Genomic DNA, 13,039 nt, shown 5'->3' on the forward strand with positions numbered 1-13,039 from the left:
GACCACTGAGTTGATAAAAGAAGCATTTAGTTAGCAAATGCCTTTCGTGCTTCCCTGCTCACCGGTATATTTGCTTTAGAAATGAATGTTACATAGTAGATACAGACTTGCTTCTCTAATTGACTCGTTTCAGAAATAAAGTGTGTGTGTGTGTGTGTGTGTGTGTGTGTGTGTTGGGGGGCTGGTGATCAGTGTCACGAAGTAAGTAAGGAATACATTAAGCATGGATATGTGGATTGCATAATTTAAAACTGTCCTGGGGCATCCTTAAATTATGCATAGGTTTTGTTTTCTTATTTTACGTTTTCAGAGGGAAGATACTTGATTCTACAATTTCTACACTGTTAGCATTTTCTAAATCTCTCTCTCCGTTGAATGCTAAGCATCCATAAGCAACCATGCCATCTGCTACTCAGAGTATTTTCCTAAGATGCTTCCAGGTACTCATCTTTCCTCAAACCCTGTTTTGTGAAGACACATCAACTTCCCATCATGCATAGAGCGATTTCGTTAGACCTCACATTTACTTGTGTCAAAACAATGGCATCGACCCACTCAGCAGCAATTTGGAAATGTTTTAATAATTTGTTGCTTTATTTTACAGTATTTATTTTGTGTCATTTAAAACCAAATAAAGACAGGATTCAGTAATTCTACTGTTACGTGTGAGTTTCACAGATCCCGAACTTTCCCTCTTTCCTCATGTTTCAGGGCAAGCGCCACCTTCTGTGGCTGTGCTTACTCTACGCTATAACATGAGCTGTAGGTTTTTCAAAGCAAATAACCTTCATTTTTCACTCACAAACACACTCCAAGCTCGCCCTCCACTTTGGAACAGTGTACAGCTGAAAACCGATGGTTAAAGAGAAAAAATAAACTGTGATAATCTGGAAATGAAATTGAATATAGTGATTTAATTTTCTTGGGTAACTGTTTTGTAAATCAACAATTCAGAGCGCTGCAATTAGTTACCAGCACAAGACATAGTCTCTAGTAGTTTACTGTTTAGAGGTCTGGCTTCATTAAAACATTACTTTTAGGTCACTTTTAATTACTATATTTGAGGACGTGGGGTATATGTTTTTATTGTGTCCTTTTAATGTGAAGCCAAAGTTTAACAAGTTGATATCCCAAGTCCTACAGACGTTTTAACGTTTTCCAATGATCGCAGCTTTTATTTCACCGCTAGGTGGCAGAAGAGTTTTACAGTTTCTCGTGCTGTGCTTTCGAAACTTCACTAAGCACTCAGCGCATTCCCGCAGCAGCTGAGGCTGATATAAATGTATAAACAAGCAGAAGCTATATATGAGACACACCACCATCATTAAAGCATAAAGCAACAACTTTAAGCCAAGTTCTTGGCTTCCGATGGTCTGGTGAAACCAACGCTTTGCTGATGGGCTGAAGTAGAGGAAGGAATCCTGAAAAAAGTGACCGTTTCCTGAGGTTAGGCTTTGTATGTGTGATTCTGTGCCATTGTCCAGGACTAGTGCGTCCAAGGGAGACAGCTGGCAACTCACATGCCCGTTGCTGCTTGGAAGGATTTCTAATGTTTCCACCTGACTCTGCTATGGACATCGTTGCCTGAACCTTGTAGGAAGAGGAGCAATAAAGCAACATAAAGTCAAAGAGCAGCTAAACACGGAAATGCTAAATTTGTTAGATTGAAAAGCATGCAGCTTGAGGATTCTTAACACAGAGGTTAGATACAGAGTTAAGCAGGAGTAGAATCTGAAAGTAAAACATTGCATTTGTATGTAAAAATATTTGCTGAGTTGATATCCAGGCCATCACCCAGAATATATGAGTTTTTGCAACATATGGAATATTAACAGTAAAGTCAGGGCGATTCTTTGGTCAAACACAAAGAAAGGTACTTGCATTTATAGAGTATATTTTATGAGTTGTGGAGAGGGGATGACTTTTTTTTAAATCAGACCAACCATTGTATTTCAGAATAAATAAAACCTCTCCACTTAGGAAAGCACAAGAGGTATAAAAAGAAAGGGAAAAGTGTGTGCTCTGCCTTCTTCTGGAAAGGCAATAATCTGTAGGTTGTATTCTAAGTCGACCCACCTACATCTGCCATCGCAGCCGGCACCTGGTGCAGGATAAATGACATGCAATACTCCCCAAATGTCACTGTCCAGCCGTGTCCACCAATTAAAACTAATAAACATTCCTCTCCATGCTGAAGATGTGCCGCCAGCCCAGCGAGCTGCGGGGCCGGTGATGGCAGAGCATAATAACTGCAGTAGCAGCAGCAGCAGCCAGAGCCCTGGGCAGCAGGTGCACTTGGCTGGGAACAGGGAAGGGCACAGTGTGGCGCTGGCATTGCCTGCTCACATATTATGCAGGCAGAGCTGAGTTGTTTACAAATTGATAGCAGAGGGGATTTGGTTGGAGAGGGAGCAGAGCACAAACACACTGTACTCAGCACTCGGAGAAACCTGAGAGGGGTCCTGTGCTGGCTGCTTGGGTGACAGTCACCCTAGAAAAAAAGTCCTCTTTCTGCCCCCCCACTGCACACCTTAGCAGGTAGTACAGGCTCAGTTGCACAGGCAGGCAAGTACACCTGCCAAAAAACTGAAGAATTTTCAGTGTTGAGAACCAGAAAGCATCTTTCTTTCTCACTAAATGTGTCTCTTCCAGGTCATACGGACATGCAAGATCCATCTGGATATAGCTTGATAATTGGAATACAGAAAAGATGCAAAATTTAAGAAAGGTCTTAAGTGGGAAAAAAATAAACCTCCAAGAAGGTAAGGAGCTTGCAGTTAGGTCTCGGTATCCACTGGGAGTTAGGGGCTTTAGTCACCCCATTATGCTGACTCTGTCTGAAATGAGTTGGAGAGTCCTGGGAGTGTGGAGTGGCTGTGTTGGGGTCAGCACGTGGGGCTCAGTGACGCCAGCCTTGAGGGGGATCAAGTGGAGGGAGCAGGACGGAGGATAGAGCTTTCCATGTGCAGTTAATCATGGGCAATGCTCCCATTCAACAGTGGGGCATCATGGGTGAGTTTTTCTCAGTTTAAGTGTTGTTTCTACCAAAGGAACGAAGGATGTGTCCTTTTTCCACCCTGTCAGCAGTGCAGTGACCTATGTCAGTCTTTGTTTTCACCTCTGCTGATTTCAGTGACGTTCTCTGGCAATGTCAGTGCTGTCAGTTTAAAGTCATGTTTCTTCCTGTGAGTGCTGTTTTGAAACAGGACACCTGAAGGTGTCATTTTCCTGTGGTTAATTAACCTTGAGACCAGAAGCACACCAGCCAGGCCCTTAATTACATTTGTGTGTAACCCTGCAACCACGGGGTGATGAGGGGCCACTTCCACTGCTGTCATCTCTCGGCCCCACCTGTCTGACCCATAATCTAGGTGATTGTTATACAACAATTTCTGTCCTCGACATGGGTTGTTGTGCATTCTGAGTTCAGATGGCAGCGTTTTGATTCTCTGAGTGAAACATTTTGGCAGGTGTATTAGGACATTCTTGCATGGCTATAAAGAAGTACCTGAGAATGGGTAATTTACAAGAAAAGAGGTTTAGTAGGCACACGATTCTGCAGGCCGTACAGGGAGAATCACACTGGCATCTGCTTCTGGGGAGGCCTCGGGGAAGCTTACAGTCATGGAAGAAGACGAAGTAGGAACAGGCATATCACATGGCAAAGGCAGGAGCCAGAGACAGAGAGAGGTACCACACTTTTAAACTGCCAGATCTAGCAAGAAGTCACTATCACAGGTATGGCACCAAGGGGAAGGTGCTAAACTATTCATAAGAAATCCACTCCCATGATCCAATTACCTCCAACCAGGCCCTACCTCCAATACTGGGGATTACAATTCAACATGAGATTTGGGTGAGGACACATATCCAAACTATATCAGCAGGTACATGCAAATTCTTACAGTTGAAGAATTTAACAATTAAAAAAAATCAAAGCTAATTTCTTTGCCTCTCTGTTCTGTGGTTGCTTGACCAAAAACTGGAAAAATACACGTTTATAACTGTGGTGGTAGAAAGCAGTGCTGCCACTCCTTTTATCCTTTCTAAAATTGAGCCAATTCCCTAATTGATACCCCAGCCTCTCCCTGTTCCACAATCCGGGCAAACATAGCTAAATCTTTTTTCACAATGTTAGCTGCCAAAAAAACATTGAACTCTAGCATACTGGGTCTTGAGCAACAGGGATAAAGTGGCTTGAGGCAGGGATCAGGATGGTGTGGGGGAAATAGGGAAGACAGTGGCAGGTGGTTGTGTTGTCAAATCAGAAAATGTGGTAAAGAAGAGGAAGGAAGTGAAAGCTGAAGATAAGCAAGAGATGACGGCCTGGAAGTTCAGAATGTAAGCAGGGAACATGAATCCAGTCTAATGATCTGTAGAGCTGGATCCAAGCTAAAAGTTTTAGATCACAAGAAGCTGGGAACATGAGCCAAGAACACACACACAGTGGTTGTTTGGAATCTGAATACGTGGACTAAGGAATAAAGTGTGAAGCAGAAAAAAATCAGCAATGGACACTGCCATATCCAAGTGTCTGCTCTCCTTATGTCCTTCTCTGTCAACTTAAAACAGGTTCATTACTCAGTGAAGAACAAAACAGGAGGCCAGACACGGTGGCTCATGTCTGTAATCCCAGCACTTTGGGAGACCAAGATGGGTGGATCATCTGAGGTCAGGCATTTGAGATCAGCCTGGCCAACATGGTGAAACCCCATCTCTACTTAAAATACAAAAATTAGCTTGGCATGGTGGCAGACACCTATAATCCCAGCTACTCAGTAGGGTGAGGCAGGAGAATCGCTTGAACCTGGGAGGCGGAGGTTGCAGTGAGCCAAGACTGAGCCACTGCACTCCAGCCTGGGTGACAGAGCAGGACTCCATCTCAAAAAACAATAAACAAAAAACAACAACAGAAAAAGAAACGAAAGGAAAAATAATTTTACACTTGCTACATGAGTGGAAGATAGAAAAGGATTAAAAAAAATTAAGTCTGCCTAGTACAAACTAATCTGATTTTGGATTTTCCTGTGTAACATTGCCACCAGATTTGTATTAATTTTCTGCTTAAATACATCCAGTGACAGGCTCCTTTCCGGTTATTGGTAGTTTCTAAATATTGACAGTGCTTCCTCATGTTTATTCCAATATAGCCTCCAAAGAGCTTCCACTCACAGGCCTTTGATTTGATTCTGAAACTGTGTAAAGCAAGTCTATCATGCCATCATGGAAAAGTATTTAAAATACAGTCTTCCTGTTTATATGCTGGATTACATTTATTGATTTGCGTATGTTGAACCAGCCTTGCATCCCAGGGATGAAGCCCACTTGATCATGGTGTATAAGCTTTTTGATGTGCTGCTGGATTCGGTTTGCCAGTATTTTATTGAGGATTTTTGCATCAATGTTCATCAAGGATATTGGTCTAAAATTCTCTTTTTTGGTTGTGTCTCTGCCTGGCTTTGGTATCAGGATGATGCTGGCTTCATAAAATGTGTTAGGGAGGATTCCCTCTTTTTCTATCGATTGGAATAGTTTCAGAAGGAATGGTACCAGTTCCTCCTTGTACCTCTGGTAGAATTCAGCTGTGAATCCATCAGGTCCTGGACTCTTTTTGGTTGGTAAGCTATTGATTATTGCCACAATTTCAGAACCTGTTATTGGTCTATTCAGAGATTCGACTTCTTCCTGATTTAGTCTTGGGAGGGTGTATTTGTCAAGGAATTTATCCATTTCTTCTAGATTTTCTAGTTTATTTGCATAGAGGTGTTTAATTCAAGATGGGTTAAAGACTTAAATGTTAGACCTAAAACCATTAAAATCCTACAAGAAAACCTAGGCAATACCATTCAGGCCATAGGCGTGGGCAAGGACTTCATGTCTAAAACACCAAAAGCAATGGCAACAAAAGCCAAAATTGACAAATGGGATCTCATTAAACTAAAGAGCTTCTGCACAGCAAAAGAAACTACCATCAGAGTGAACAGACAACCTACAGAATGGGAGAAAATTTCTGCAACCTACTCATCTGACAAAGGGCTAATATCCAGAATCTACAATGAACTCAAACAAATTTACAAGAAAAAAACAAACAACCCCATCAAAAAGTGGGCAAAGGACATGAACAGACACTTCTCAAAAGAAGACATTTATGCAGCCAGAAAACACATGAAGAAATGCTCATCATCACTGGCCATCAGAGAAATGCAAATCAAAACCACAGTGAGATACCATCTCACACCAGTTAGAATGGCCATCATTAAAAAAATCAGGAAACAACAGGTGCTGGAGAGGATGTGGAGAAATAGGAACACTTTTACACTGTTGGTGGGACTGTAAACTAGTTCAACCATTGTGGAAGTCAGTGTGGCGATTCCTCAGGGATCTCGAACTAGAAATACCATTTGACCCAGCCATCCCATTACTGGGTATATACCCAAAGGACTATAAATCATGCTGCTATAAAGACACATGCACACGTATGTTTATTGCGGCACTATTCACAATAGCAAAGAGTTGGAACCAACCCAAATGTCCAACAACGATAGACTGGATTAAGAAAATGTGGCACATATACACCATGGAATACTATGCAGCCATAAAAAATGATGAGTTCGTGTCCTTTGTAGGGACATGGATGAAACTGGAAAACGTCATTCTCAGTAAACTATCGCAAGGACAAAAAACCAAACACCGCATGTTCTCACTCATAGGTGGGAATTGAACAATGAGAACTCATGGACACAGGAAGGGGAACATCACATTCCGGGTACTGTTGTGGGGTGGGGGGTGGGGGGGGCGGGGACAGCATTAGGAGATATACCTAATGCTAAATGACGAGCTAATGGGTGCAGGAAATCAACATGGCACATGGATACACATGTAACAAACCTGCACATTGTGCACATGTACCCTAAAACCTAAAGTATAATTTAAAAAAAAAAACAAAAAAAAACTTTTCTAAGGTCAAAAAAAATAAATACATAAAATAAAATAAAATAAAATAAAATACAGTCTTCCCTCTCAGTATCTATGGGGGATTGGTTCCCTGACCCTTATGGATAGCACAGTCCGTGGATATTCAAATACCTTATATAAAATGGCATGATATTTGCATATAACCTACACATATCCTCCTATATACTTTGAATCATTTCTAGATTATGTATAATGCGTAATACAGGGCTCACACATCACTTCATTCTAATGAATTCAACATAACACTCAGCACAGGAGAAATTTAAGTTTTGCCTTTTGGAACTTTATGTAATTTTTTTTTTAATCTGCAGTTAGTTGAATCCATGAATGTGGAACCCATGGGTACAGAAGGCCAACTGCGATTAAAAAGAGGGTTCATGGCCCTTGTTTTTTCTGAATGGAAAACCCCCAGAAGCAAAATATTACTTTTAAAAGTTTTATTTATTTTTAATTCTTATGAATATGTAATAGTTGTACGTATTTATGAGCATACACTGTGTAATGATCAAATCTAGTGATATCCATCACCTCAAACATTTATTGTAGCCCATTATTTAACTCATTAAATACCTCATAAATGCCACGTACTTTTCTAAACTGTAGAAATACCAGGAGGAATAAGATGAGATCTGGATTGTCTTGCCATCTGTATTCTTGCTCTGGAGATAGGAATATGTGTATTTCTCATGGTGTGGAATCATCAAAAGCTGTGAATAAGTTGTGTGGGAAGTTCTGGGAGGACACAGAGAAGGGCGAGACTAACTCTGGCTTATGTTTAGGAAGGAGTCAAACCTTGGAGGATAAGCAGAACTTTGGTAAGCTTAACGGTGGAGAGTTTCAATATCTTGGGTTTGCAGAGAGAGAGAGAGAGAGAGAGAGAGAGAAAAGAGAAATGCCTCCTTTCCTTGTGTAGAAACAGAAAAACAGTTCCAAGATCTCTTCTTAAACACATCAATACTGTGAGCACCAGGGTTCTCCAAGGGTGCTTTAGCTGATTCTTCACTTCTTTTGACTTTTGAAATATATTTAAAGAGGAGAAGTTTGCAATTAGCTGTCTGGCATAAAATAGGGTTTACTAGCTCTTAAGTCAGTAACATTAGCTCTGTTTTAAGAGAAAATCTAGGAGGAAGACAGAGAGGTTTCTTAAATGTTTTCTGGTTTTCCTTGTCTTTGATTCTGGTTTAATGGAGCTGAAATTAGAGAGTAAGATAAATTTATTAAGATTTTAATTCTACATTTCTTAAAATGGGGGTCAAATCTTAGATATCTTTGTTTCCTGTTGCATCTAGGAAATTGTGCATAAGAGAGTAAACAAAAATATGCGTTGAAAGTATGCCTGTTTTAGTGTAATGGCAAAGTTAATGCTATCATACCTCTTTTATGAATTGAATTGTCTTTCCATAAAATTGTAGTTTTCATTATATGAATTATTACTATAAAACACAGATTCTGCTCTCACATGCTTTTGTGATGTAACCTTCAAATCTACCCCTCTCTGTGATGCAAATGGATCATGGAGAGATAGTGATGCTGGTTAATTTAAAGAGTATGGGATGTTAAACTGCACATGGTTTATCTATCCCAAGGAAATTCAAGAGTCATAAATCATCATGGTGACATAGCATGTTATATTTTATCCTTAGTGGAATAAAATACTGCAAACCTTTTCTAATGATTTACACATTTCCCAAATGAATTTTCATATTGACACAACTTGGGCCACAGCAGGGAATAACTGTTCCCAACTGTTCCTAGAACAGAGGGGGAGTCATATGCTAAAATCATGCCCTGATAGCTCAAAGCATGTTTACTGTACTGTCGACCTTTGTCTTGTTTAATAGTTGTAAAAGAAAAATACCATCCATACCCCCAGGGATTCCAACTAAAACAAGATTTCCTTTTATAATGAGATGATGCAGTTAACAACATTTCAAACAATCCTAGTAATATGTGCTTTTATAACACTTCTAATCCAATCATCCTCAGGTTCTTAAACATTAAAATTGCATTAAGTCCAGAAACAAACATCAGAGATCCTCTGAGCATCAGATCACGGTAGCTCTATTTGGAAGACAGCAAAGAGGAGAAAATGTGCCTCTCAAAAATGCAGTCCTGTATCTTCCAGTTCTTTCCTCCAAATACACTTAGAACTTTGCCATAACAGTTCTCAAGTGATATAAGCATAGCAATCACAATGAAAAATTTTCAATGTTTAGGAATTCAAGCAGATCACAAACAAGCATCTCACTGAAAAATTAGATCACAGTTGAGAGAGAGAGCTTCTTCAATTTATTATTGTTAATTATTAAAGTTAAATAATTCTGTACCAGACACTGAATGCTGTAAAAAGCAGGGAAGTCCTTCCTATGAAAAATGTTGCAGATTTTTAAAAATAGTCCTGAATATTTGTTTTAAAGAGGAGATGTGAATGAATGATTGTCTACAAACCAAATCCCACAGCCTTAAGTAATCGCAGTGGTCCACAGATACTGCTTCACTTGTAGCTGATATACAGTTGTTTCATGGCAACTCTTGGAATTATTCTACCTCTTTAATAATACGAGGTCCTCTTGGGACCTAATTTCTGCATTAAAGAATTCATAATGCATGCTTTGTATTAAGTGAACAATTTTAATGAGAAAACCATATCTATTTGACTGGGGAATAACTGTTGATTCGATTTGAATGTTATTTTGAATGAACTAGCATGGGATTAACAAGATTTTACTATATTGTTTTCCCATTTATATCCCAGTCTTATTTTTGTTCATAATTATTTATCTTACATTATAGTAAGTTGAGAAAGTGACAAGGAGCTGAGAGAATGGGCTTTAATTAGAGTAAATGATAGAAAATGTACAGAGGAGAATAATTAAAGGGAATAAATAACATACAAACACGAACTTGTTTAATTGGGTATCTTTTCAATTCTTTCCAACCTTGAGATTCTGTGGATAATAGCTATGTAGCAAGTCTACTCCTCAATATGGAAAAACAGCAAGGTCCTCATAGCATTGATCCACCCTTCTTTGAATCATTTATCAGTCAAAACTTTACATTTATTTGTGAGACTATTGGAATAATGGTGTAACTACAGTAATAAATAGAAAATGTAGAGACTGCATAATGAAAAACTGAGTAATACATTAGTACAAATAGAGTATAAAATCACATGAGAACAGATATGTGCTTTTGTATATCTAAGACTATGCTTTTTACATAGTTGGTACTCAATAAATATTTGTTGAATGAGTAGTGGGCAAAAGGTAAACAGTATCAAAGGAAGCATAGACAATATGATTAAATTATAATTACTAAGTACTATCAGATGAAAAGTGGCCATGTGAAGATACTAGTCAAAGTGTTTTATATATATTTTATATATAGTTTTTTATATAATGTATATAAAACACTATATATTTATAATATATATTTATAATATATATAAAACATTATAATATATATTATATGTAAAACAATATATATTATATTTATATATATATATGATGTTTTTTCGCTTCTATTAAGGTACAATGACCCATAGAATTTATATATATTCATGGTATACAATGTGATGTTTTGATATATATATGTATACATCATGAAATGATTAAATCAAGTTAATTAACAAATTCATCACCTCAACATACTAATTTTTTTGTGGTAAGAACATGTAAGATTTAGTCTCAATGATTTTCAAGTATACATTATTATCTATAGTCACAATGCTATGCAGTATATCCCCTGAACTTATTTATCCTCTCTAACTTAAACTTTTTAGTCTTTCACCAAAATCTCCCCATTTCCTACCCCTTCCTCCTGAAAACCACCATTTTACTGTCTGCTTTTATGATTTCAACTTTTTGGATTTCACACATAAGTGAGATCATGAAGCATTTGTCTTTCCATGCCTGGCTTATTTCATTTAACATAATGTTCTCTAGGTTAATCCATGTTGCAAATGACAGTAATTCCTTCTTTTTTTTTACAGCTGCATGGTATTTCATTGTGTATGTACATTATGTTAGTTTTCTTTATCCACTTATCTACTGATGGACACTCAGGCTGATTCCATATCTTGTCTATTGTGAATAACAGTGATAAATATGGAAGTACAGGCATCTCTTTGAGATACTAATTTCATTTCCTTGGTGTATATGCTCCTCAGAAGTGAAACTCCTGGATCATATAGTAGCTAAATTATTACTTTTTTGAGGAACCTCCATAATGGTTTCCATAACGTCTATACTAATTTACATTCCCACCAACAGTTATACAAGGGTACTCTTCTCTCACATCCTTGCCATACATAAAATATTATCTTTTGTCATTTTGGTAATAAACACCCTAAAAGGGGATATCTCATTGTGGTTTTAACTTTTATTTCCCTGATGATTAATATGTTGAATATATATTAATCTATAATCCTTACCAAACATATCCAATGAGATAGATTATATTATTATTTCCATTCTATGAATGAAGAGAATGAGGATTAAAGAGTTGTTTAAGCTCACGTAAAGATTGAATATAAACGTAGGTTTCCTTAACTCTAAATATCATACTTTTAACCCTCAAAAGGCACTCCCTATCTCCAAGCCTGTAAAACTTGGTGTTCTCATGATGTCTTCCAAACAAATACTGAAGGCTGAAAAACTGCTTAGTGTTCATCATTTGAGACTGGACATGTTCTGGATGGTGTAGATGTAGGCATTGCTTCTATTTGAGATCAGCCTACCATTAAAATGCTCTTCTGCTTAGCTCTTGACTTCATAGTTTAATTTATGAGAAGAACGTGGAGATAATTAATTAAAGTGTTCTGGGGTATTAAAAACCTACACAATTAGATTCAGACAGCTATGTTTTGCTAAGATATCACTGTATTCCTCTCATACTTACAAGGAATTATAAAAAAAGGAAATATTATTCCTACCAGGATGATGTTTACATATCATGTAAAATAAAAAAGTAGAAGCATATGGAAAGACTTAACGTTTAGAGTACAATTTGCAGATGACCTTTGTCTCACCATCTAGTCTATGCTGATTGGGGATTTAAATTGTTGCTCATTTCTCAAACTTGATAATTTAAATATGGAAAATACAGGTTGAAGGCAGGTCTATATTAAATACTAAAACTATTGTTTAAAAATTGCAAAGGGTAAATCAAAATCTTGATTACTGGATGTGAAAAAATTCTCTTGTGCTATGTGTATGTATATACACATATGTATGAATACATACAGAGTTATTCAGATCCCTCAAATTCATATTATTTTAACCAAATATCTGATTTTTAAATAAATTAAAGAAAATATAATACGGTAATGATGTAGGAGGCAGAAGCCCTGGGTTCCTGTCCTAAGTGTCTTGTTCTGATTCACAATTAAAATGTAATAGAGTTTTGTATGAATCAAATTATATACACACAAAAACCTATCTACACTCATATACATGTATTCATTTATTAAGTATTATACCCATCTTGCTATGATTTTTCATACTAAACAATAAAAATAATAACTAATATCATTTCCAGAGTATTGATTTAAATGACAGTGTTCCAGGTTAATGCCTGTTCCTCTATATTTTCAGGTCCCAGCAGAAGAAAAAAGCATCCCTCCTACCTCATTTCTCCTTTTGGAGGCTAGCAGGAAATTAAAAAAGGAAAGGAGTTTCATGCAGTATTTCTGACAGCAAATTTCTCAGACTCCAGAGATACTTCTTTTCTCTGTAATAAGTTGCTGTAGATACAAAGGAACACTTATGATTGATGACTATCTCTGTTTGCATGAGCGATAATTCCTGAACACACAGTTCTCGATTAAAATACAAATGCATTTTCAACTGCGTATTTCTTTATCTGTGTTTTATCCTTACTTGACAAAATGTGAAAAGAATCAAGTAAAGCTGGGCTCTAGTACACTACAGAAGCGAAACTGAAGTAAGGAGACTTTTAAATGGGGAGGGACCATCCATTGCTATCCCTCGGTCCCCGAGTTCTCATTTAGGAGTAGGTGACTGAGCTGAACTCTTGAAGAACGCAAGAGTGTTTAGGGTGTGCA

At 37.7% G+C, this 13,039-nt stretch overlaps 1 long non-coding RNA gene across 1 annotated transcript; it reads left to right on the top strand.

Moving 5' to 3' along the window:
• Positions 1-1,340: 1,340 nt before the first annotated feature.
• Positions 1,341-12,821, top strand: LOC131383397 (uncharacterized). Its single transcript, XR_009213387.1, has 3 exons — positions 1,341-1,446; positions 2,653-2,762; positions 12,570-12,821. It is a non-coding gene; the product is annotated as an uncharacterized LOC131383397 (long non-coding RNA).
• The last annotated feature ends 218 nt before the right edge of the window (positions 12,822-13,039 follow it).

Source organism: Hylobates moloch, unplaced genomic scaffold (assembly GCF_009828535.3).
Source record: "Hylobates moloch isolate HMO894 unplaced genomic scaffold, HMol_V3 SCAFFOLD_4, whole genome shotgun sequence".
Taxonomy (NCBI): domain Eukaryota; kingdom Metazoa; phylum Chordata; class Mammalia; order Primates; family Hylobatidae; genus Hylobates; species Hylobates moloch.